Source organism: Balaenoptera physalus (assembly GCF_965194825.1).
Source record: "Balaenoptera physalus genome assembly, chromosome: 14".
Classification (NCBI taxonomy): Eukaryota; Metazoa; Chordata; class Mammalia; order Artiodactyla; family Balaenopteridae; genus Balaenoptera; species Balaenoptera physalus.
In genome coordinates this window covers 42253671-42280430 of record NC_138893.1, presented here as the reverse complement: position 1 = coordinate 42280430, position 26760 = coordinate 42253671, and the positions used below count along the sequence as shown (strand labels likewise).

Genomic DNA, 26760 nt, shown 5'->3' with positions numbered 1-26760 from the left:
CTTTGCCCCTAGTGTCTGTTCTACGTCACATGCCTTTCCCCACTTTCCTGCTTGGAAGAATATCTTTAATGACCCAGTTCTGATGAGACTTTGGTGACTGCTCACCAGCTTGCACAGAACTCCTTGTTTCCCATTTCTGCTCCTTTAGTGTTTTACATCTAGTAACGAACACCCTGGGCTATTGGGGTTTAGAATGGAGCTACTCTAGACATCATATCTAAGGGGCAGTGATTACATCTTGTTCTTCTTTGCATCGTCAATGTTTGGCAAGGTGTGCCTGGCACTAGTAGAATTCGGTCTCCTTGAGACACATGGAGTTTGCTATCAAAAGCAAACTTTTGACAGCAGTGAACATTATATTTGACTTTGGAGAATATCCTAAAGATTTCTTGTAATTAGCGTTATAATATTTCTCTGACACATGGGCATATGATATCAGTTGCCTCATAAGTTTATTACTACAGTAACATATAAGGAGTTAATGTTTTGAAGCATTTTCTTGGTGGAGAGAATTTCTGATTGATCCTAATTAATGACATGTCTCTTTTCAGGCAGTTGAAAGTGATTTTTACATTCCTGTTTGCTGGTAAGTATATAGATAGGAAAAACATGACTGTAATTGCTTGATTATGAGCAATCAATGTATCGCTGGTTTATTTTTTTTTTCAGTGTTACTGATTAGGTGCCTAATTTGATACTTTCTCCACAGACAGAGTGAATAGAACCAATTAACCTGACAGTGGAAGAACAAAACTCATGTAACTGAGACAAAGTGACTACAATCTATAGATATATGTGGCCATTCGTCTTATGGTTTATGAAGAGAAAAGTATTGAACACAGAGCCCATGTTTGTTTACTCTCATTTTTGCTGTGACTTGTCAAGTGCCCTGGGTTAAGTCACTTTCCTTTTTTCTGTCCCATCTAAAAAAAAAAATGATAACATATTTCTTGTATCCTCATAAGACAAACAAGTTGATGTGAATATAATAGCTGCTTCTAACAGTTTGTGAGCCCAGATTAAATGGTTGTGGGCTTTTTTTGGTTGTAATTGATGCTCTGTCTTGTCTTACTCCATTTTTCTTTTGCATTGCTCTCAGATCTCTATTTTATGATCAAAGGAAGACATGACAACTTGCTTGACTGGCAGGTAAAACAGCACACTGGACCTAGGATCTGTAATTCTAGTGTGGATTCTGCCTCTTACTAGCTGTGAGACCTTCAGCAGGAAGACCTTAACTTTGGCCAGCCTCCATTTCCTTATCTGAGCCCTGAGATTCTGTGATTCTTAGTTTATAGGAGGTCAAGAAAGTTGACATATGATCTTCTCTGATTAATCCAGTCCATAGACAATTAATCAATATTACCCCCATCTCTCCTTCCTCTGAGTTTCTACTGAAGTATATCAAGGCTACACCATCTAACCAAATTAGTCCTCTGATGGTAAGCTCTAGTAAGGCAGGGTTCAATGTATGAAATCCCATCTCATCTCCTGCCTCCCTGCTCCCACCCCGGCCAACTCCCAGATCTAGGCATTTGTTGTAGAGTCAATTAATATATGTTGGCTAAAGGAGGAAGCTCAGGGACTCTACAGCTACCTATAAGAGTTGACTTCTTTTACCTTACTGAGAAAAGAAAGGTCATTTGGCAAGAATTTCCTTTGATAACTTCTTCCTCCAGCACATACACCTAAAAAAAATTTGTGTTAATTCATCCTTGAAAAGATCGAAAAAAAGGAGTATATTAAAATTCAAATCATGCATACAACCAAAAGCATCATTATGAAGTTAAAAACAAGCAACAGACCACAAGAAGGTATTTGCAAAAAGAAGTAGTAACCAGAATATTTTTTAAAAATCCTTCATATCATTAAGAAAACAGACAAATAACCCAGCAGAAAAGCGAAAAGAATGAGGAAGAGGAGGAAGAAGAGAAGATATGAACAAACAATTTACAAAATGACACCAAATAGCCAATAAACATATGAAGAATACTCAAACTTATGAATAATCAGAGATATAGCAACAAAAACTTATCAAATGGGAGAAAATTTAAAATTTTGAATGAAGAAAAAACCACTCATGCACAATTGCTGGATATTGTTTTATCCACATTGGAGAGCAAGTTGGCTTTATCTACTGAGGGGAGACTGACATCAACAGTTTAAAAATTAGATCTGTAGTATTTACATGGTGATAAGTTCCATGGAGAAAAATAAAGGAGAGTAAGGGGATGGGTAGTGCAAAAGGAGGGCATAGGTTGTATTCATTTTACAGCAAATACTCAGGAAAGCCTCACTGAAAAATTGACTTTGGGGCAGATATTTGAAGGGAGTAAGAATTGTGAGCCATGAGGACATCTGGTAGATCATTCCATGCAGAGGGAACAGCAAATGCAAAGACTCTGAGGTGGGAGTGTTCCAGGTTGGGACATGTTGAGTTTGAAAGGTCTATTATACATTCAAGTGGAAATGCCACAAAAGCAGTTGAATAGATAGATATATAGATGTTACAGAGATAGATATCTCCCCTCACTAGAATGTAAGCTGCATGAGGGCAAGGCCTTGTCTGAGAAAAGAGCAGTGCTAGGGCAAGGCCCTAGCACTGAGAAAAGAGCTTGGCATGGAATAGGTGTTCAACAAATATTTGTTAAGTGAACGTTGAAGCTACTTGAATAGAAGAGAGTGAGAAGAAAACATGGATGAGGAAGGAACACTAGCATTCACAGGCTGGGTGGTAGAACAAGAATCTGTAAAATAGACCAAAGTCCCAGCAGCCAAAGGAAGGAAATCCAAGATAGAATAATGTCACAGAAGCCACAAGAAGAGTTTCCATAAAAAAGGTGTCAAATATTGTGAAGATCAGGTGAGGTGAGAACTGCAGAGTGGCTCTCTGTTTTTGAGAAGTAGAAGAGCCTTGGTGACTTTGTGGATGACAGTCATTTTAGTCATATTGTACATATTATGTGTATATGATATGTATGTATCTCATATGTATATGAAATAAATAAAGTAGACTTGGAGAGGAGCAGGTTTGCTGGAGGTGAGAGTGAGAGAGAGAGAGAGAGAGAGAGAGGAAATAAAGGGTTTAGTTTAATTGGGGCTAGGTTAAGTGTATGGTGTCTGTTAGAGATCAGCATGGAAATATAAAGTGGGTGCTTGAATTTGTTTAACAAATATTTATTGGGCACCTGGAATTCCAGGTCTGTTAACAGCAGGTAGTTTATATTGGATTAACCCTTTTGCAAATAATAATTATAAACTCTGGTGGGGGAGATTATCTAAAGACATTAAAGAGTAACCAAACTAGAAACTAGAGAAGAGTTGACGCTTAGAAGGAGGGAATGGCACTAGATGAGTTTTCTGTTTGTTTTTAAAAATGATTTCTTCTGCCTGAGGGCAAGCTCCAGTCAACTCCATGCTGAGGCTTTTAGAATGTGGACAGAAACCCACAGTTTTGGTGAATTGGTTTGAGGAATTAGAAGACAGAGTTTGAAGCTATCACAGCAACTGGAAAATGTTAGTGGTCATGGAGGTATCCTAGAAAGGAGAAGACAACAGAAGAGAACCTCCAAATTCTGTGCATTAAGTTTTCCCAAACCTCTGGCTGATCTCTGAACAATACTCATGTGAGGCAGACTTCAATCATCCCAGCTAATGATGAAAGAACTGAATAGAAATTTCAACCCTTGCCCACCACAGAGGAGAAAAACAGTCTAACCAAGTTAACTCTTTTTTTTGTGGGAGAGGGACTTAAAAATTTTTTTTATTGAAGTATATTTGATTTACAATGTTGTGTTAGTTTCTGGTGTACAGCAAAGTGATTCAGTTATAAATATAAATATATTATTTTCCATCATGGTTTATTATAGGATATTGAATATAATTCCCTGTGCTATACAGTAGGAACTTGTTGTTTAGCTATTTTATATATAGTAGTTTGTATCTGCTAATCCCAAACTCCTAATTTATCCCTCCCCCACCCCCTTTACCCTTTGGTAACCATGCATTTGTTTTCTATGTCTGTGCCCTATGTTATGTTATGTGAGAGGAACATAACAGAAACCATAGTCTCTACAATGTATCATTCACATTGTGCAAGCACAATCTAAAATTAGAGACAATCAAAGAAACATAAAAGTGGAACCATGTTCAAGAGAAAAGACAATCAATGATGCAGAAGTTGGGATTAGGAGACAATTATTTTAAACTAGCTATTTTAACTGTTCAAGGACATAAACAAAGATATACTCATAATGAATGAATAGACAGGAAACCTCAGCAGAGGAACAGAAACTATAAAAAGGAACCAAAAATTCTGGATGTGAAAAATACAATATCTGAAATAAAAACTCACTCAATAAGATTAACAGGTGACTGGAAATGTTAGAAGAAAGAGTCAGTGAACTTGAAAATAGATCAAGAGAAGTGATCAAAAACTGAAGAGAGAAAAAAATGTTGAAAAAAACTAATAGAGCCTCAATGACCTCTGTGTCAATATCAAAAGTTCTAATATGGTTGTAATTGTCACTCCCAAAGAAGATGAGAGAGAAAATAATTCAGAAAAAATTTTTTAGAAAATAGTGGCTAAAATTTTTCCAAATTTGATGAAAGACTTGAAATTACAGATTCAGGTAGCTTAGTAAATGCCAAGCAGAGTAAGTAAATTTAAAAAACAAACAAACCATACATAATACTCAAACTGCTAAGAGCAAAAGATCCTTAAAAATACAGAGCACCTGCTGTGTGCTAGGCCCTGGAATAAAATAATGCACAAGACAGTTGTAGCCCCTCTACTCAGAGCCAATACATTTTTAACTGAGAAAACATTTTTAAGTATCAACTGACCACTAGCCAGATGAGCCACCGATCACCCACATGTCTAAAATGGAATTTATCTTCTTTTCTCCAGTGTTGCTTCATTTCTTATATTTCCTTTTTCAAGAAATGATGTCACCTGCCACATTCTCCTGAGGGAAGCCTGGAATCCCTCTGGGCTCATCCTTTGCTTTCTTCTCTACCTCAGTGGGACACCAACTCCATTTATTATACCAAATCTCTTTCCCCCTCACAGCTGCTGTCTTAGTTCAATCCCTTATCATTTAGAGCTTGGAAGCCTACTACATTGTCATCCTGCTCTTTCTTCTTTCAGCTGCCAGAATCATTATTTTAAGCCCCAATTCTTATCAGCCCAAGGAGAGAAACTTTGTACACATGCTTAGGTATGGATACCTGAGGGTACTGAGACATATTGGGCTTATTTTCCCATCAAGAGGATAACTTGGGCTAAGTGTTTCACCTCCTTAGGTGATCACCTCTTTGTATGATCGCTAGCACATGGGTAGACCAGCTGACTTAAACTAGGAGAGTGGTCATTTTCAGTGAAACTGTTTTTGTACTCTCCCCAGTTATACATGATTGACTACCCTTATTTACTTTTTAAATCACTTTTTGTGGAATAGTATTCATGCCCATCATTTATATTCCTTGGGTCTTTGCTTCTAACCTAGATTTAGTAGGCCCCCTTATGTCTATCTAGAATGGGTTTAAGCAATTCGTTTGCCAAAACAAGGTCCAAATTTCTCCAAAATATTATCTTTTGCTTGTAATCACTTTCGGCTCATCAGCATTTTTGATTTCAGATCCACCACGAAGAGAAGACTATGGCATTGACACTAGGGAAATGGTTCTCTCTGAACTTAGAGACCAGCTCAAAGTAGGAAAGATAGAACCTGCAGAAAGATTTCGCTCGCCCAACTAAACAGGGTTGAGTCTTCTTTAACTTTGTAGGGATGCCTCCCCTACTGCATCGCCCCTACCTGAGCTGCCCTCTCTCACATTCCTGCTCTTGCTTCGGCTCCGTCTTCTATCTTCCAACGTGGTTGGGAACAGAGCTGGAACCACGTGAGCCAGCTCTTACCTCTGCCCTCACTGGCTTATGCCAGCCCTCTCCTCTGTGGCCTGGTGTTCTCTTTCTAGGAGCTCCCAGACAATAACCATTCTCTGGTAAAGTTTATAGTATGACACCTACTTGAAAAGTATGCACATATTTTGTTTTTTTCATTGCTGAAGCTAATTATCACATTAATACTTTCTGTAAATACCTCTCCTACCCAGAGTTCTCACCCTGAACCCATTGAGTAATAACATAGGAAAGGCTCTTGAAACCTGGGAGAGGAATACTCCTCAAGAGCATCCAGCCCAAGACACATATGGCAAGTCTGTTGCCAACTCTCTATTTCTGAGAAACTCCTTTAGCATGCAGGAGACCCCTTTAGAGTTCACTAAAATGCAAGTTAGATGCAGCAGAAGTAGTAACAACAAAGGTATAAAAAAGAAGGAAAATAAGTTGTTACAAACAGTGAGTAATGATAGCATTTTTAAAAAAATCAATATCTGTCCACATATTTCTATGCATGAGGTGCATCCATCAAAGTGAGTGGGTGATATTTGTCCAAGCCCGGCTGAGCGAGCCAGTGCAGCATGACTCACCTTCTGTGCTATCAGTAAACTGCCAAGCCTCTTGCCTGGAGTTAACAAATAAAAGAAACTCTACTCTGAATATGTCACTAGTTGAATCTTTAAATGTAATCCAATTACCAATCAACTTACAAACTTTCTCCATATTCTTCAGGTTGTTTCTAACCTTCCTCCTAATCACTTCTGCAGCCTGGCTCGATTTTATTGGGTTTATCTTAGTTTGCTTTGAGAAGGGATTGAAATGTCTCCTTCTCTAAGAAGATCATTGTGTATCCACCCCCCCACCTCACAACAGGTTGGGTAGAGCAGAAAGGTGATCTCATAGGGTTTTTCCACCCAATTATTCTGATTTTTCAAACACAAATATATGAAAGCCCCAATCGTTGCCTCTTAAAATCCCCTTTGTGCTCAAAGAGGAAGCTTGGTGAATAGTTTCAGTAAAGTATCAGGAATATCAGATAGCACTGATTCACCCAGTTCTGGAAACAAACCTCAGTTTCTTCAATCATTGGTTCAAGATGAGAAAACTCTAAAAATGTGAAAACTTCCCTTTGTCATGTACTAATATGGCAACAAACCAGAGATCAGCCTGTCCTCTGACAAACATGACACATGAATTTGACAAGTGTTCCATCTTGTTCCACCCCAGCTCATGCTGTGCCCTTCTGGCTACATTGCTCCCTGTGTTCTCTATTCAAGTCTTATTCATCTTTGGAGGTCCCACTCTCTCCCAGTAACCTTCCCCAATTTATTGGCTTAGAGGGAGCTTTTCCTCCCCTAAACTCCTCTGGCACATATGTCAGAATGTCTTAATTGGCATTTAGTTGATTTCCAGGGTAGAGATTGTGCTGAATTCTTATTCTCACACCTATGGGGTGCTGGTGCTTTACTTATAGCACTGCTGTGCAATGTTGCCTGGGCATCAGAATCACCTGTGCAGCTTTTAGGAATTACAAATGTCTGGGTCTCACAACAGAGTTTCTGAATCAGACTCACTACTTAGGTGATTCTGATTTACCTCTGGAATGAGAACTACCACTTTGCCATCATTGTAAGGATTACATGAACTAATATGTGGACAGGCACTTTTTTAAAAAAAACTATAGACTTTCATTACACATTATGACTTGAAGTGAATGCTATGGCTGCTCCCTAGCCCCACCTTTAGCCCTTAGACCCGACTCCCTTCCTTTCTAACAGAACCTCTGTGTGTTCAGAGGGCCACCCCTCCTCAACACAGTCCCCTTACTTCAGAGGAAGCCCACCCCATCCTCACTGTGTGGTGAGGGGCTGAACGGTCTGAGGCTAAGTCCATGGTTCAGGAATGTGTGTGTGACCCAATTCTGGCCACTGAGAAGCAAGAGGAATGCTAAAGACTTTGGGAAGGGTCTTCCTCTTTACTCTTTCTCCCGCTATTACCTTAGTTGTTACTGGCAGCCACCCTATGGCCTTTCTCTCTCCCTCCCCTCTCTCCCTTTTCCAGAGGGGAGAAAAAAGTTTAGGATGAAACTGTGAAAAATCCTGGATCCTTAATGGTGGGACAACAAACCTGAGTTGATCTAAATTTGGACTTCCACTTATGTGAAACAATAAATACCTAATTGTTTAAAATAGTTCTGTTACTTGTGGCTGAAATATCCTCCCAGGTATACTTGTTTTCATTCCTTCGATCCCAAGTATCACCTGGCACAATGCCCTCTTTAGTAAATGCTCAATAAGCATTTGTTGAATGAATGAATGAATAAACACATATGAGTGCCTATATATGCCAAATACTGGAGATATAGTAACTAAACAAAGTCCCTGTCATCATGGATCATTTTGTATTCTGGTGGGAATAAAACTGCATTTGTGGGTCAGGTTAGCAGCTTCTCTACAGAAACAAGCTGTATGTTTCCACTTTGTAAGGAGATGGGTTCAACCATCTTAGTTAGAAGAGGAACACTTGTGCCAAAGGGTCACTGCTCAGGAATTCACCTGACCACCAGAGTGACTTTCTTTTCTTTTCTTTTCTTTTCTTTTTTAATTAATTAATTTATTTATTATTTATTTTTGGTTGCATTGGGTCTTTGTTGCTGTGTGCAGGCTTTCTCTAGTTGCGGCAAGCGGAGGCTATTCTTTGTTGCGATGCACGGGCTTCCCATTGCGGTGGCTTCTCTTGTTGTGGAGCACGGGCTCTAGGTGCGCAGGCTCAGTAGTTGTGGCTCACAGACTATAGAGCGCAGGCTCAGTAGCTGTGGTGCACGGGCTTAGTTGCTCTGCGGCATGTGGGATCTTCCTGGACCAGGGCTCGAACCCACGTCCCCTGAATTGGCAGGCGGGTTCTTAACCACTGCGCCACCAGGGAAGCCCCAGAGTGACTTTCTTAAGTTAAAGAAAAAGGAAATGACAAGTGGCATCATGAAGAATACTTTGTTCCCAAGTTTATGATTTAGAGGAAAAACTACAGTGCTCTTATCACTATACCTCAGCCTCAGAGCATAAGACAGGTAATTGCAGAGGACCAAATGGGGAGTAACAATCTGAAAGGGTTAGCAAAATGTAATTTTAATAAATGAATGGAATTTGGAGAAGGGAAACCAATGACATACTGAGTGTCAATCTGTGAGTATGTGAAAGGTAACCACAAGAGGTAGTGATCGGCTCATCTCCGAATCTTCCCTCTGTGTGAATGCAGGCAAAGGGAGGATGTCTTCCCCTTAGAGATTGTCCAGTGCCAGTTTAAACTGGGGATTGGCCTTCCTTAGAGATATTTTAGTATAGGATAGATTCTCGTTTAAGACCACCTTAGATGTATTCTTTGCGTATGTTATAGGATGACCTCATTCATTTTCTGGGGTAGTGAACGCTGGTGAGGGTGAATGCAGCCATCACTGAAGATTAAGGAAGGAACCACCTGGTGAGGACTGATGTGAAAGCAGACTTTGGACAGCAACAGGCCTAATGATTCAGCTAGCTGGTCAGAAAACAAATTCAGAGGGATCATGTAGGAAGGAGCAGTCCAGCAAAATGAGTTGAGGGGCAAAATCAGAAAGATTAATGATGATGCAAAGCAAAGGTAAACACTCTAGACCTACGGAGATGAGGGCTTCAGAGAGCAGGTGTCATTGAAGCCTGACACCAGGGAAATAAGAGTCAAGGACATTGACGCTAAGGTTCTGAGGTCAGGTCTTAGTAATTAAACTCAGCACCAGCTCACAGACAGGAGACTGACAAAGCATAACCCCTGCCAGGGTAGAAAGTGTCACATAGACCTTGTGAGATAAGCTATGGTTAGTGCTGTGTAAACGTTCAGTGGGTGAATGAGCTCACCAGGCTGTCCTGTAAGATGGCGGCAATCAGACAGTTCTTCATCCTTAAGCTCTAAAATTGTAGGTTCTTCTGGAACTGGCAAAAATTTCAGTTCTCTGAAACAAAAAGACCATTGTAATGGACATCTTTTTTCCCCCCACAACTTGCATCTCTTTCCCTAGTGATAGCATTGCAGTTTCCTTTGGGAGACCACACCTCCTTGGCTCTCAGGTGATGCCAACTCCCAATCACACTCTCCCATCTAGGAGTGGGTAAGTGACTTGGTTTGACTAATTAGCATATTCCATCCCTCTAGACACAGTGATTGGTTCAGGAAGGCATGCGATCCAAGTTGGTTCAATGAAAGTCAATTCTGAGATTTTTGCTGGGACTCCTGGGAAGAGGCAGTTCTCTTTCTGCTGGGGCTCCTGAGCTGTACAATGTAGAATGTAAGCACAGAGCTGGCAGGAGCCACTTCATGGAGAGGACTTGTGTGCAAATGGAACCAAGCCAGAGGTAAAGAGAGCTAAGGCAGGAAGAGGGAGGGAGAGATTGAAAGACAATTATTCGGATGATATAATTTGAGTCTCTGGAACCAGCTGTGCCTGAAGACAGACCTAGCCTTTTCTGTTACAATTAAGACATCCTGAATTGGGTTTCTGTTACTTGTGACTTATTATTTATCATTGAAATGATAAATAATGGAGACTATATTATGATAAATAACTTTGCTTCCCCATCTTTTCAGATGAGTTGATGAGATCCAGCCAGTCAACTTATGTTGTGCTTTCTATTGCCAAATACTGTTCTGAGCACTAGGGATACAGCCTTGAATAAAATAGAGTCCTTGCCCTCAAGAAATTTACCTTCTAGCAGGAGGAGACAGTCATTAAACAAGTCAACAATAAATAAGAAAAGTTTAGGTATAGATAAGAGATATTAAGAAGATTAAATAGGATCATGAGTAGGAGAGGCCATTTTTAGTGAGGGTAACCAGGGAAGGTCTCTTGGAGGAGAAGGTGACATTTGAGCTGAAGTCATAATGTTAAGAAGAGACAGCTGTTCAAAGATTGGGGAAGAATGCTCCCAGCAGAAAGAAGAGCAAATATAAAGGCCCTCAGACAGGAACAAGACTGACCTGTTCAGGGGATGGAAAGAAGGTGAGGGTGGCTGGAGTGTCCCGTGTGATGGGACAAGTGGAGGGGAGTGAGACTAAAAAGGGACTAGTTTGGGACAGATCCCTTGACCTTGTGAGAGTTTGGGTTTTATTCTGGATGCAATGGGCACTCACTGGAGTGTTATCAGGACCTGACTTACCTTTTAAAAACATTATTCTTATTGTCAGGTGAAGTTTGGACTAAAGGAAGACAAAAGGGAAGTAAGAAAGACCCATTAGGAGATAATGCAATGGTCCAGGCAAAAGATGATGGAGGGGCTGTGATCTAGGGTTGGAGCAGCAGAGATGGAAATGGAGAAAGGTAATTGTATTTAGGATACATTTTGGAGGCAAAGCCAATAGGGTGTACGAATGGATTAGAAGTGAGTTATGAGGGAAAGAGATGATTCAATATGTTGACTAAGTTTTAGCCTGAGTAGCTAGGTGGATTATGGTGCCATTTACAAAAATGAGAAAGCCACATTGGGGAGATCTGGGGTAGGAAAGGATCCATAGTTCTGTCTCAGCTGTGTGAGACATCCAAGTAGAGATGCCACGTGAGCAGTTGGCTAGCCATATCTGGAGTTCAGGGGAGATGTTTAGGCTGGAGATGTTTAGTCATAGACATATAGATGGACTAGATGAGTTCACCCAACTAAAGAAGAGAAGAGAGATGGTCAAAAACAGAGCCCTAGGCTCTGCACCATTCAGAGGAGGAGATAAGGAGCAAAGGAGAATGAAGAAAGGCCAGTGAGGTAAGAAGAAAACCAGACAAACACGATGTTACAGAAGCCTAGATAAATGTTTCAAGAACAAGATAGATGTCATCTAAGTTGAATGCTGCCCAGAGGTTGAGTAAAATGAGGACAGAGCACCGACTGTTGGCTTTGGCAAGATGACCCTGTTAAGGGACCTTTCAGTGGAGGGATAAGGGTGAAAGCAATGAGAAGAAAGCCAGAGGAAAACGCCCAGGTGGTTCTTTAAGGCTTGCTGGCCAGTTCTAGATGTGTGGAATGTACTGACAAGCCCTTGTTAGGGATAGGCTGTCTTCTTTTTTTTTCCAAGAGTCAAGTATTTTTAAAGTTTATTTTTAGTTTACATACAATGAAATGCACATAGCTTAAGTGATGACTTTCTTTTATTGAGGTAAAATTCACGTAACATAAAACTAACCATTTTAGAGTGAACAATTCCGTAGCATTTAGTACATCACCATGTTGTGCAACCACCACCTCTATGTAGTTCCCTAACATTTCCCTCACTCCCAAGGGAGACCTCATACTCCTTAATGGGTATGGGGGGTGTCCTTTTGGGATATGCTTTTTTTTCGGCCACCGCGCATGTGGAATCTTAGTTCCCTAACCAGGGATCAAACCCGTGACCCCTGCAGTGGAAGCACAGTCTTAACCACTGGACCGCTGGGGAAGTCCTGGGATATGCTTTCTTAATACACCATTTAAGGCACTCCGAGAAAGCAGATTTGTTTTTTAGCTCTGAATAGCGAAAATCCACATAAAACAGTTCTTTATTGAAAGGACATTGGCCAAGCCAAAGTAAACTATTGTGTAAGAAGTCAGGATTGTGGTTACCCTTGAGAAGGAGAGAGTTTGTAGTGAATGGAGGGAGAGCATCAGGGGGGTTTCTGGGGTGCTAGAGATAGTCTGTTTCTTGACCTGGGTGCTGGTTGTGGAACCGAGCAGGACCCTGTGGGGCTCCTGGGTCTGGAAGCCTTTCTGTTTCCCCCGTTCCTTGTTTGTAGGGAACAGACCCCAGCCTCCCTGACCTTCCCAGAGTTCCAAAGGGAAGATTCGAACAGTTGCTAATCAGGGAAGGGAGGGGATGCAGAGACAAAGGAGGAACAGCCAAGAAACAATAGTGCAGCCTTGGGGCAGGGTCCTGGTTCCTCCTCAAGTGATACACATATCTTTAAGCTCTTTATAGAAGGAAACCCCGAACAAATGGAAGATGTCAGCATTCTTCAGAAGACCACCTGAGGCCAGATTAAAGGAACCAGAGAAACTCATCAAAATATTACCTGAGGCCAGATTAAAGGAACCAGAGGAACTCATCAAAATATTACCTGAGACCAGATTAAAGGAGCGCAGGCCCTGCACACACCCTAACCTTATCAGCAACCCCACCCTTGAACGATTGCTATAAAACTCCTCACCAAATCCTCCTGGGTTGGGACACACAGTTTTCGAGGGCAGGAGCCCGCTGCGTCCCCCTTTGCCTGGCAAAGCAATAAAGTTATTCTTTTCTACTTCATCCAAAACTCTTGTCTCCGAGATTCGATTCAGCACCAGTGCACAAAGGCCAAGTTTTCGGCATCAGTTGCATGGATGTATTCACTTAACAATAATTATTCAAGCTGTACAGTTATAATATGTACACTTTTCTGTATGTATGCTTCAAGTTAATTTTTAAAAATAGCTAAGGAATCAGGATGCCTAGGCTTTAGTTCCAGCCTGGAGGTGACTAGCTGTGTGATACTAGGCAAGCCACTTAACCTCTTTGGACCTCAGGTCCCCTCACCTGTAAATGAAGAGGATTGAGCCAGATGCCCTCCAAGGTCCCTTCTACCCAACATGGTTCCACATGTGGTTTCCTCCGTTTGAAGTCGGGCACCTGTGCTCCTGAAATCAGCCTGAAGCCTCGCTGAACTTGGCAGAGAGGGAGCCGGGCCTTTTTTGCGTTCCTCCTTAGTAATTAGGCAGCTGGATGTTCAAGCATTATTGTTATTTAAAAAAATCAATTAGCTGAATAAGAAAATGCCATTGAGACAAACGTTGATTTTTCTCCCTAGCGTGATTCCAGCTGGGTAGGAAGATAATGTGGTCAAATCCAGAAAGGAAAAATATGTTTCTGATATATTGGAACTAATACATATATTTAAAACTGCATATGGGACTTCCCTGGCGGTCCAGCAGTTAAAACTTCACCTTCCAATGCAGGGGGTGTGGGTTCGATACCTGGTCAGGGAGCTAAGATCCCACATGCCTCACGGCCAGAAAACCAAAACATAAAACAGAAGCAATATTGTACCAAATTCAATAAAGACTTTAAAAATGGTCCACATCAAAAAAATCTTTAAAAAAAAAAAAACTGCATAGGAGAAGATGGAGGCTTTTAATTTTTTTTTTTTTAAGTTTTGTAGGGGAAGAAGCTTCACACACTTACTTGTGATTTGTACCCACTGCTGCATTATTAGCAAGCCACTGGCTCTGGCAATGACCACATCCCCATTTCCTCCTTTTAGAAAAAGTTTAGTTAAAAAAAAAAAAATGCTTCTAAGACATCTGGAATGTTATCAGTCAGTATTCCTATCTCTGGGATTAAACCTGGAGAGTCTATGAAACAAATTAAATGAAACAAACATTTTTTCCTATACTCCTCTTGTTCATTATTCCAATAACTGCATTTAGCCAAGCAGAAAATATGATATTGTTGTGTTTGTTTAAAGCTTTTTTCTGAAGATTACCTGGGTCTGTGTCCTGCATTAACCAGGTAACTCTGGGCCAGTTTTTGTTTGTTTGTTTGTTTTGGCTGCATTGGGTCTTCATTGCTGCATGTGGGCTTTCTCTAGTTGCGACGAGCGGGGGCTACTCTTCGTTGCGGTGCGTGGGCGTCTTATTGTGGTGGCTTCTCTTGTTGTGGAACACAGGCTCTAGGCACACAGGCATCAGTAGTTGTGGCATGTTGGCTCAGTAGTTGTGGCTCATGGACTTAGTTGCTCCTTGGCATGTGGGATCTTCCCAGACCAGGGCTCAAACCCGTGTCCCCTGCATTGGCAGGCAGATTCTTAACCACTGTGCCACCAGGGAAGTCCTGGGCCAGTTACTGAAATTTCCTGAGACTTAGTTTTCCTTTCTGTGAAAGAAGATACTGTTAGTACCCACCTCAGGGTGTGTGTGTGTGTGTACACATGTGTGTATGTATACGTGTGTGTGCATATACACACAGGTAAATTCGTTTACATAACCCATGGAAAATGCTTTGCTCAGTGCCTGACGTATAACAGGCACTCATTAAATATTAGGTGTTTTTACTCTGGGGAAGAAGAGGAGTTCTTATGTCTGTGGGGAAGGAGCAGGGCAGGGTCAGGCAGCAGAAAGTGGATCTGACCATTTTCCTTTTGTGTGGCCTTGGGGACTCCTGCCCCCCAAGAGCTCTTGGCCACTGTGGCTTTCACAAGACCCCAGCAAGGCCTTTAGACTTCTCTGCACTTGTCAGTTTTTAGTCCCTGTTTGTTGCACTTTAGAACCACAAATAGCCCTGGAGAGAGGGAGTCAGAAGTTCTGGGAGTAATGTATGGTGACCACACCCACTGCCACCACAGCTGGTGACACAGGCCTTTAGCATAATGGAAGGCATTTGGAGATCTATTTTTCTCTCACTGCGCAGAGCATTACTCACCTCACACCTCTGTGTCACAAGGAGGGAGGAAGGAGGGGGACACGATAAATTGTCAAGGATGAGTCAAGTTTCAACAGAGCATCTTTGCTCAGAAGGCAGTGACTGCTGTTTCTTTTGCATTCCTGAGATTCAAATTGCAAAGCGAGTCCCAAACTCCTGTTTCTTTCTTCTTCTTCTTTTTTTGTCCCCAGGGAAGGACGGCAACTGGAACTGTATTTTGATTGTGTTCTTTCTAGGTTAGAGAGTGAAGGAAAATGATACTCTCAGAGCAGGCTTCTTTAGGGCCTCTGTGATTGTGGGTTTTTAAAAATATATTTCTATTATACTTTTTTTTCTTCGTTTTTCTGCCGTGCCACACAGCATATAGGATCTTAGTCCCCTGACCAGGGATTGAACCCACGCCCCCTGCAGTGGAAGAGCAGAGTCCTAACCACTGGACCACTGGGGAAGTCCAGGGCCTCTGTGATTCTTGATCATGAACGCAGGCTGGTTCTTTGCCGCCTCAGCCTCTCACCTTCTGTTAAGACATCAACCCCCATCTTAGCTCTTCTGCCCTTCCTTCCCTTCTAGCAGTGACCACGATCATGTGATGGTTTCTCAACTGGCTCTAGATTAGAGATGAGCGTGGAGAACTTTCTCTTTCCCGCTGGTGTACCACCTAATCGCTGCTGTGTTCATTTCAGGTAAGAGGCTGGTTGATTCCTACATGGGCACAAGTGCCTCTTCCTATGGCTCTGATGTCCCTATAAAGCTCTCTTCTCAGGGTAGCATGAGGTCTTTCCCCAGGAGGTGTCAAGAAAGAGGAATACTAAAGGGAAGGAAGAGATGTGATCAGTTTTATGATCATTTGGTGTTTAAGCTAAAGGATTTTTCTTATAACACATTATATTTGCATATATTTTCTTACTTCCATGGTACAAAGCAATGGAAAGATCGGAAGGAAGACAAGGGATAGGGTCAATTTCAGGGTGTAGGGCAGGAAAGGGAGCATATGACATTGTTGAATTGATCGGCCTTCTGTCTGGCATGAGACATATTTTGAGCATCTCCAAAGACCACAGGAAACAACACTGCAGAAAACATTGATTTTAACTGAACTGGTGTACTTGAGGCCTGCGGTTCCCAAACTTGGCTGAGCGTTAAGAGGTACGGGGAGCTTGCTGATGATATAAGCTCTGGGCCCTGGGCCAGGGAATTCTGAGTCCCTGGTGTTGGGTGGGAATCTTTATTTTAGAAGTTCCCCAAGGTGGTTCTGATGACAGGTCAGGTTTGGGAACTAACTAAGTGAGGCCACATTTTCAGGGGAGATGGTCACATATCACATACCATCAATAAGGCAGTTCTGGTTTATTCCTAAACCTTTTGTTGTGACGTGTAACACACATTCAGAAAAACACACAAATCGGAAATGTTGTTCAGAACAAACACCCGAGTGTTTACCTCCCAGTTGAGAAACAGAACATTGCTAACAGATGCATTTTTGGGCAACTAAACAAAATCTAGAACATTTTTCTATTTATAAATCATTGGAGCTATTCCATTCTCTAGCACCTGAATGTGAGCCTTGGGTTTTAGGTGTATCTCTGATGCTCTCAGGCTTTTCTCTGATTTAAGGAGCTGACTTTTCTTCCTTCAGAATCTTGCACTTGGATCCTGTAATTAATCAGGAGTCGGAATTTTGCTTCAAACCCCAACTCCTCTGCTTGCCGGCAGTGTGATCTTGGGCAAGTTACTTTACACCTCTGGCCCTTAGATTCCTCCTCTATAAAATAAGAAGAATAACAATATCTACCTCATAGGATTGTGTGAGCATTAAATTTACTGAGCAAACTCAATATTGCCCAGCAATCTACAATTTTTCTTTCAGAACCCTTTTTCACTTTGCTCCTCTCCAAAACGTCTCTTCCCAGAAATTATCCTCTCTCTCCCCTGCATCTGGACCCTGTGCCAGAGACCTGTGTCGTGTCCATCCATATAGAGACATGCTCTCTTCTATCTTGACTTAAATGGAAACAAGCAAACAAACAAAACACCCTCCTTGACCCCATATCTCTCTCCTGACATCACCTTATTTTTCTGCTTCCCTTCATGGCAAAGTTTTTGTAATTACCGTCTCTGCTTATTCACTCTATGCTTGAATCTGGGCTTCTGTAAGCCGCCCCTAAGCCACTGAGAACCACACCTGTCAAGATGACCAGTATTGTCTGCATTGCCCCAGTCCAGTGATGACTGCTCTGCTCTGAACTTACTTAGCCTTTCAGCAGCATCCGACAGAGTTGACCCTGCTGAGAGTTAGAGGCAAAGGCTTTTAGGTGTGGGGAAACTGCAAGTGCAAAGGCCCTGAGATGGGGACAAGCTTAATGGGTTCAAGAAACAGAAAAAAAGACTGGTGTGGCTGGAGCACAGAGAGGGAAGGGTGGAAGCTGAGAAGGCAGAGGTCCAGTCACGTGTCAACTGGAGTGAAGCTTCAGCACTGGGCCTTGTGCAGAGCAGGTGCCCCGTGTTTATCACTGTTATAATTAAGAGCTTAATAGTGCCAAGTGGGAGAGGTGGGAAGGGAGCTGGGCAGGGAAATGAAGAGAAGATTCCAGGTTTTGAAGACCCCCTAGTTGAGGGTCTAGATTATACCTGTCACATAGGTAATGGGACAAGCAAGCCCGTGAGCTGATTTCTTGATGGTCAATCTGTTGTCATCACCTTCCCTCCAACAGTAACCCTGCACACACTTTCTTGGTGAATTGTGTCCCATCCAGTGATTCTCTCTGGATAATTAAGGTTTAGTTTTTCACTTGAAAGGGAAGAAAAGGGGCTATGAGTCTCAGTGAAGACAGAGATGACTAAGAGGATACCAACCATGAGATCACAGTGTGGGCTGGGGACATAGACCAGCCTCTGCTTTTCCAGACCACTCAAAGTCATCTCCTCCAAATAAATAATAGCTGGTCTCTGCTGTTGTTTCATTTGGGCCAAGCTAGAAATCAGGCTCTGGAAGCAGCCCTTTGGATTCCTGATGCAACACATGTGACCTAAGGCGAGTGTGTTTTTATCCTCCTGGTGTCCTTGCCACACACATCCCTATCACAGGCACACACACGCAATCACACATACACACACTTACACACACAATCTATGCACATATACCCTCAACACCCAGACATTTAATGCACATAGACACTCAACACACACCCTCAACACACACAACATACAAGCACAACACACATACTCAATATATACAAGTACAACACACATACTCAATATATACAAGTACACACACTTGATACACCTACATACTCAACTGATACACAGAGCAATACACACACACACACTCAGCACCCACACATTCAAACACTCATGCAAACGTTCATGCACAATCTGAACATTCATGATCCTAGTGGACTATGAAATTCTTCCCATCTCTATACCTTTATTGCCCAGCAACTGAAAGTGGGCCAGTGTGGAAAACTGAAGTGAGTCAGGAAAGACTCACCACTTTCAATTATAATTTTATGCCTCTTATCTGCCAGATCAGAGTCTGGTGGAAAGGAGATCGAGAAAAATGAGTAAGTAATTCTTGTACATGAAGACACAACTGACAGAGTGCACTCTCTTTTTCTATCTCTGTCTCTCTGGCTGTCTTTTTCTCTATCTCTGATCATGGAAAAGTTGGCCCAGAAGGGTGACCCATTTAGAAATTAGCTCAACAAAAAGTTAATGGGTACCATGATGTTTAAAGGGATGTGTTTGAAATAGGCCACCCTGAGTTTACTCCCACAAAGCTTGAAAGTTTAGAGAATATTCCAGATACCATCTAGGCAAATTAATTGATGTTGGATGATGTGAAACCAAAACTTTAGTGAAGAATTCTGTGAACAAGTGGAATAGATGATTTCGCCTCATCTAAAATTAATTTACGTTCATTTCCAAACTTGGACACTAGCAGAGTTCTTCCTCAAAACGATAAACCCATAGAGCCTCCTGGGTGATGGCATGTAAACAAGTAAGATCACTGTGTTCCCTGTTTTTGATTCTGGTAGACCACTCATATGGCAAGAAATATGCTAGGGAAGAACGGATTCTGTTCTTAATCCGGTTGTTTTCAGACTTTTCTGCCTGAGGACATTTTGTCATTACACTAGCTTTCTAGTGTTCCTCTTTTTCATGTCTGGTAGCTCAAATTTTTTCTTCTGTCATGCTCGATTTTCAGCACTCCAGGACAGTGTGATATATTTACCCTCTCCATTTTAGACTCTAAGGCATCTGTCAAGTGTCTCAATGTGTCTGGCTCAGTACAGGTGTTTCATTGAAGAAAATCTAGCAGAGTATTAAAAGTCAAAGTGACAGAGAAGGACAATTGTCTTAGTACTTTTAATGTTTCTAAAACATTTTTAAATTTATATTAATCTTATTTTATTTTAGAGCATATCTATCTGCCACTGACAGAAAACAAAACAAAACTGGTTCATCACCATTAGATAGTCTGAGAAGCAATGAAATAGACAATGTTAAAACCGAGACGTTCAGGTCATGAAAAGACACATATGGAGAAACTAGCCCCAGAATGGAGAAAAAAATGTTTGCAGCACAGTAATTGTTAAAGGAGTTATAAGACTCAATTCAAATAAAAATGGGCCCAAAACGTGAACAGATATTTACATGAGAAATCCTAATGCCTGGTGAGCACGTGCGGAGTGGTCAACCTCACTATCACTAGGGAAAAGAATATTAAAGCCACAGTGAAAGCCACAGAGCCACCAGATCAACAGAAACAAAGCCTCATAATTCCAAATGTTGACGAGGGCGCTGAGCAGCAGGTGCTCCCTGGCGGGAGAGTAAACCAGCCAAAGCCTTCGGAACACTCTTTGGCAACACTCACCAAAGCTGAGCCTAAAAAGCTGGATTCGTGAGCCACAATTCCACTCCAAGTCCTAGTCCTAGGAAGTAACGACAACTTGTGCACAAACCCGATGACGAAAGCAGCATGATTTGTGATGGTTGCAAAGTGCAAACAAGCCATATGACCACCGACAGTGGACCGGATAAGTAAATGCTGTGCTCCTTACACTATGAAACAGTAAACAGCAGCAAAGCCCATCAAGCCACAGCTTTAGACGATGACGTCGGCAAAGCCCATAGGATGCATCCTCTGTCGGGACATCTCAGGACATTTGTGCAGGACATCTCAGGACATTTCAGGGTCAGACTCTCCTACGAATTCAGTAACATTTCGTGCTGCAGTCATTTCTGTCTTCAGAGCCCCTGCTTGGTGCCCAGATGCTGTGGGAGTGAGAGAGGGTCCTTGAAAGGGTCTTGGGCCAGGGGAGTCCAATGCTGTGGTGTTGTGTCACTCTTGTTGAGAGCATTCGACCCGCTGGTTCTTGAACCACAGGGGCTGGTTCAGATTGAGTTGTTAGCCCTCCTGTTGCTCGTAGGCTGGCTGGCTGCCCTTCTGAAAGTGTTTCCCAGCTGCTGTTGCTGTTCCCTGGTGTGGACCCTGCGTTCCTGGTGCCACCTCCTCTGGGGCCTGGTGATGGTATGGGGCCCATGAGATTCTTAGGTTCTTACATCCTTCATTCCTCTGTTCACTCCCCTTGAGCTTGGTACATTTTTTAATGGTTTTTCTCAATTGTATTTCAAGCCATATACTCATCCAGAATAGGGTCCCCCAGAAGCATTAGAGAATGAAGCAGTCATGGCTCTAACCTCTGTGGACATAGCCCAGATTGACTGGGTAGAAGACACACAAGGAAATGTTAAGACATTGAATGAGGACCGAGGACCTACCGAGGACCTACCTTTTCCTCCAGGGAATAACCAGTCTCCTCTTTTCCTTCCCAGCTGCAGGCCCCCATAGTTCTACTCCTTAACCATGTCTTTCAATCCCACCCCAAAGATCTCATTTTAATTTTTCCTAATTGCTCCAACAGGTCTTGTGGTTATTTTCCTTCCGAGATCTCTCAAAATTGACTCCCAATCTGCCCACCATCCCTAATCAGCATCCTAGTAGAACAAGCCCCAGCCTCAGCTTTTGGAAGAAGCCAAGTTACAAATCAGCTCAGAACTCTGTGGTGGCTTCACACTGAAATGGGTATGTTAATTGTTACATTGCTTTTTTTTTTCAAGTTAGTCAGTCTAATTAAAAAATATAAAATAGGTAAAACATGTACATTGTACAAAATTCAAAAGGTAAAAAGGGGGGTATAAAGCGAAAAAAAGTCTCATACTCTCATTCCTGTCTCCAGCCTCCCCAGCCCACTCTCCAGAGGCAACAATGTCACTAGTTTCTGCCAAAGACAGTCTGCATATGCAAGATTACATGTATAGATAGCCTTGGTCTTTTTAAAAACCTAAACAATGGCATACTGCATACAATGTTTGCCTTTTTACTTGAGAGTTCTTGGCAATTGGACATTTAGCTCTGCCTTGTTAAAGGCACCATACTACTCCACTGTACAGAGATTCCAATTGGGGGACACTTGGTATTTTTCCTGATTTTTGTCTGTTACAAGGCTGCAGTGAAATAAGGACCTCTCTGTTTCAACTGTCCTTCTCTGGACTGAGTTTCCCTGGGTAGTTATTAAAATGCTTAACTTTCCTTTCAAGAAAAGAGGATGTGGGAAGGGAGGGGTCTTCTGCAGGCCTGCTGGGAAAACAGGGCTCTTCTGTCTACTACCCCGCCCCCTTGAGAGAGCTGCTTGTCACATGGAGGTGATGTGGGAAAACTTCCAGAAGAATGGTCTGCACGCAATGCAGTGACACATTGGTCAAGGTACTTTAAGAAGCTAAAAACATTTTTTAAATTAAAAAAAAAATTTTTAATTTAAATTGTTTTTTAAATAAATTTTTAGGGACTTCCCTGGTGGTCCAGTGGTAAAGAATCCACCTTCCAACGCAGGGGACGCAGATTCGATCCCTGGTGGGGAAACTAATATCCCACATGCCGCAGGGCAACTAAGCCCCTGGGCCGCAATTACTGAGCTCACGCCTCAACTAGAGCCCGTGTGCCTCAAACTACAGAGCCCACACGCCCTGGAGCCCTTGCACCGCAACTAGAGAGAGAAAACCCTCATGCCACAACTAGAGAGAAACCCGCGTGCCACAACAAGTAGCCCGTGCCACAGTGAAAGATGCCACGTGCCGCAACTAAGACTCGACAGAGCCAAATAAATAAAATAAAATAAAATAAATAAATATTTTTAAAAAAATTTTAAAAGAAGAAGTCAAAAACATTATACAGATATAAGGTGTGACTATAAAGTAATGGGGCAGATTCTACTGGAATCATATCCTGGAACCAGCCACTTTGCTTTATGCTTGGATAGGTGATACCCAGAAGATTGAAAATAACTAATTAACCTAATAAACTAATAACCTAAATAACCTAATTCAGAATAACTCAGGGGAAAACTGGAAATATATTGTCTCACGTACAAGTCCACAGTGTAGGGCTGGCTTTAGGAACCACTGGATTCGAATGCTCAGATGATGTCACAGGACTCAATTCCTCGATCTTGGCTTCACCTTCTGGTGTATTGGCTCTGTTCTCAGAGGTCTACCCCTTGTGGGGACAAGATGGCCATAGCAGCCTAAGCCTCAGTTCCCCTTCAGCTTTCACACAACAGGAAAGAATCCTCTTTCCTAGTAGCTGTAATCGAGTCTCCTTGACCCTGATTGGCCAGTCAGGTGGCTGTCCCTGAACTAGCCAGAGAATGTGATTCTCTGGTTGTCCCAGTCCTGATGTCCCAGTTCTGAGACTCAGGTCAACATCAACTCCACTGGAATCCCTTGGACTGAGAGGAAAAGAGTGGATATCTGAACATGAACCCCATGCTATTCTGGCATTAAGTGACATGGACACTGGGCCAGCAAGAAACTACACATTTTCATCACACTCAGGACTTACTGTTCATGAGCCTGTCATTTCAAACTTCTGGCTCAGAGAGCTGAGTTCCCTTTAAGGGATTTCTCCACATTCTGTTTTACGGGGTGGTAGAAACAAGCAATTAGATGCATGTGTGTGGCAAGAGGAGTGTTTATGTATTGAAATGAACTTTTAAAATGTTTCTTCCCTTATGAGACCCAAGAAAACTCTTCTTCCTGTCAAGTAAAGAGGTTTGCCCTATAAAGAATGAATGTAGTTCTTAATCAGAGTTGCAGGGAAAGCAAACACAAAAAGGCTGAACGTCTTCCCTCTGCACGACTGAGATCAGGTGTAGAAAACCCTGCAATATGTGGAAGGACATTTAAATCAAAGAGAAAAAAAAAGCAATTATTGTTTTCTGATCAAACATGATTGCATTTAAGAAAAGCTCAGCCATGCCTTTACTGTCACAAAGGGAACGTGAAGGAGGGCCCAAATAAGCTCCCCTACCCTCAAGCTTTGAAAGAGCCAATAATGGGATGCAGACGATCCAAAACTGTGCTAGGTAGTTAACGCTGAAATAATCAATGAGTGTGTCAGTTCTCCAGTATTATTTTCTCAGCTTACACATCTATTTTAACTCCTTCCTACATCTTCCTTCTGTTTATTTTCCCAGCTCCATCCTATCCTCACATCTTCACTTGCCAGTCTCACTGAGCACTGGGGAACCCAGCAGTGCTTGCAACCCATGGACAGGCCCTCCTGGGCTAAGGCTGGCTGCTCAGGGTCCTTTTCCCATCTCACCTTTCATGCAAATCAGCAGTTACCATCCTGCCCTCCATTCTGCTTTTAGGGAGAGTGGGGTGACTCTGGGGGCAGGTGAGCCCCAGTAGGCAAGTTGGGGGGGGCCACAAGGGGCATGGGTGTAGAGCAGACAATCTGACAGCCTCAGGGAGGAACCAGGACCAGGGGGCGCCCTTGGCTCTTTTTCTGGCTCTGTGGCCAAGCAGTTCCCAGCTCCCTCCTCTACATTCATTGTTACCCCACAATAGTACCCAAAACTGTGTTGACTCTCAGATTTTGCTTTGTTTGGCCAGTAACAGGCTTTAACATTTTAAATGTAAATGCCTTTGGGTAGAATATATACCTCCTTTAGTTCTCCAGGCTCCGCCCCCCTTACTCCCTATGCCTTTCATAATCCTGCTCCATTATACCTTATCTGACCCTGACCTTCAGCTCCTGTGTGACATATTAACTTTTCATTTTTAGCACCTTAATTCTCTCCTTCCTTTCTCTCTCTCTGAAGTAAACAGCCTCAAGAAATGACCCTCAATCTTGAGTGGATACCCACTCCCATGCCTCCACTGCTTCACTGGGCCCCAGTGGGCCCTGCTCTCCACATCTTCTTTTCATGTCCTCAAACAAGCCATCCCCCTCAGATCTGCACACATTCTGGCCCCTCTTCCTGCCATGCCGTCTGCCTCCTCTTAATTAGTTCACACTCAGCCTCCAGAGCTCCACTCAAATGTCACTTCCCCAAGAAAGCCCTTCCTGACTGCCCCAGACTAGGCTGGATCCCATCACATGCTCAGAATGCCCTGTACTTCTTCTGCTTCATTGCACTTACCTCAACTGTCTTGTAATAATTACCTGTACAATTAACTGTTAACTGATATCTGCCTTCCTCCCTCCCCTCACCTCCTGACCTCCACCATTTCCCAAACAGGAGCACGGAGAGGGCAGTTACTCTGTCTTATTCATAGCTGTATCTCCAGCTCCTGGCACAATTTGAGTGCTCATTACATATTGATCAGTGAGTGAGGGAGTGAATGAATGAAAGGATGGATAGGATGTCATCAGGCTGAGATGGCAGGGAGGGGCATTTCAGGAGAAAGACAGCATGAATAGAGGGCCCAAGGTAGTACAGCATGGGACATATGACGGTACCATGTGGCATCTAGTTTATTCATAATTTCCAGCCTCTGTGAATGAGTTGGACTTCGAGAAGTCACCTCAGGGATCAAGCGCTTTTGTACCATCATTCTTTCCTTCACCACTGTATTCCAAGTGCCCACCATGTGTAGGCAGAGGAGGATTTCCCAGCTTCTGTGGGCCCTTTTAGTTGTCCGCAAGTTAAGTCCCCTTTTGCACTCCCTCTGGTAAGCTTTCCTCACCTCCCCACTCTGTTTAAACTCCTTACTCCATTCCCTCTTGAGATAAAGGCCATTTGGTGAGATTGTCCTTGGTTTCTCTATTTTGCATCTCAAATCTGACCCTTGACAGTATTAATATTTAGTTGTGTAGGGAGAACAGTCTTCCCAGGACAAGTTTTTCTAAACGTTTGTGGTTTTACCTGAATTGTTTTTGTTTGAGGTTTAAATGGATCCATTGATTTTTCTCACCCATTCAGGAACTTTGCTATTTTTAAATAAAACAGAGATGTGCTAAGTAATAGCAAGCTGAAACCACCTCCATTGGTGAAAATCACCTTCCAGAAGGACACACCACCTCTTGGAGGCCTGGCAAAGTAGTCAAGGCGCTCCAGTCCAGGTGCAGGAGATCTGGTGCTGAGCCTGCTCTGACCCCAGCCCCTGGCGTGTGGTCCTGCACGTCACTGGCCCTCTCTGCACTAGGAGGGGATTGGTCTGGGGATGGATCTCAAGCCCCCCTCTAATTCTGGTGACCCACCTGGGTCCCTGAGCTCAGGGTCGGTGGATGTCATTCTTTCCCCCTGCACTGAAAGCCCAGGAAAGCCCCAGAGCATGGGTCACCACGTGGCAGTCTCAGTGGCCTTGCCTTTGTCCTTGGACAATCATCTTGCCCGTCTGGGTAGGGGGTACATTGTGAGGTCCGATTTACAGGAAAGGAAGGAGATTAGAAAAGTCTCTTTCTGTGTTCTGTGAAGACTCTAAATAAGCCAGCCTCTCACTTCCACCCACTGGGCCTGTGACTCAGAAGTGGGCCTCGTGGTTGGTGTTATGGATTGCAATGGATTGAATGTTTGTGTCCTCCCAATGTGCATATGTTGAAATCCCAACCCCTAATATGATGGTTTCGGGAGGTGGGGCTTTGGGGAAGTAATTTGGTCATGAGCATAGACCTCTCCTGAATGGGATTAGTGCCCTTATAAGAGACCCCAGAGAGCTTACTCTCTGTCTGCCATGTATGGACGCAATGAGAAGTTGGCACTCTGCAGCCTGGACGAGGGTCCTCACCAGAACCTCACCATGCCGGCACCCTGATCTTGAGCTGCTGGCCTCCAGAACTGTGAGAAATAAGTGTGTGCTGTTTAAGCCTCCCAATCTACAGTAATTTTCTATAGCAGCCTGAGCTAAGCTGGGTTGGAAGAGGGATTCTCTGCATACAAGGGGTCTCCCCATAGTCCCTTCAGGGTTCCCCACATCTTTTCCCTCCTCCAGCTCTGGTCAGACAGGGAATGGAAGGAGGCCTCCTCCACTGCACCCCTATTCTAACCAGAGAGGCATATTAATAGCCAAAAAGGACACAGACCTGGTCAATCATTAGATATTCACCCTCCCCTGGGGAACACATTGTAGTGGAA

General features: G+C 42.9%; 1 long non-coding RNA gene across 1 annotated transcript; it reads left to right on the top strand.

Moving 5' to 3' along the window:
• The first annotated feature begins 550 nt into the window (after positions 1-550).
• LOC309643058 lies at positions 551-22531 on the top strand. Its single transcript, XR_014253521.1, has 2 exons — positions 551-586; positions 710-22531. It is a non-coding gene; the product is annotated as an uncharacterized lncRNA (long non-coding RNA).
• The last annotated feature ends 4229 nt before the right edge of the window (positions 22532-26760 follow it).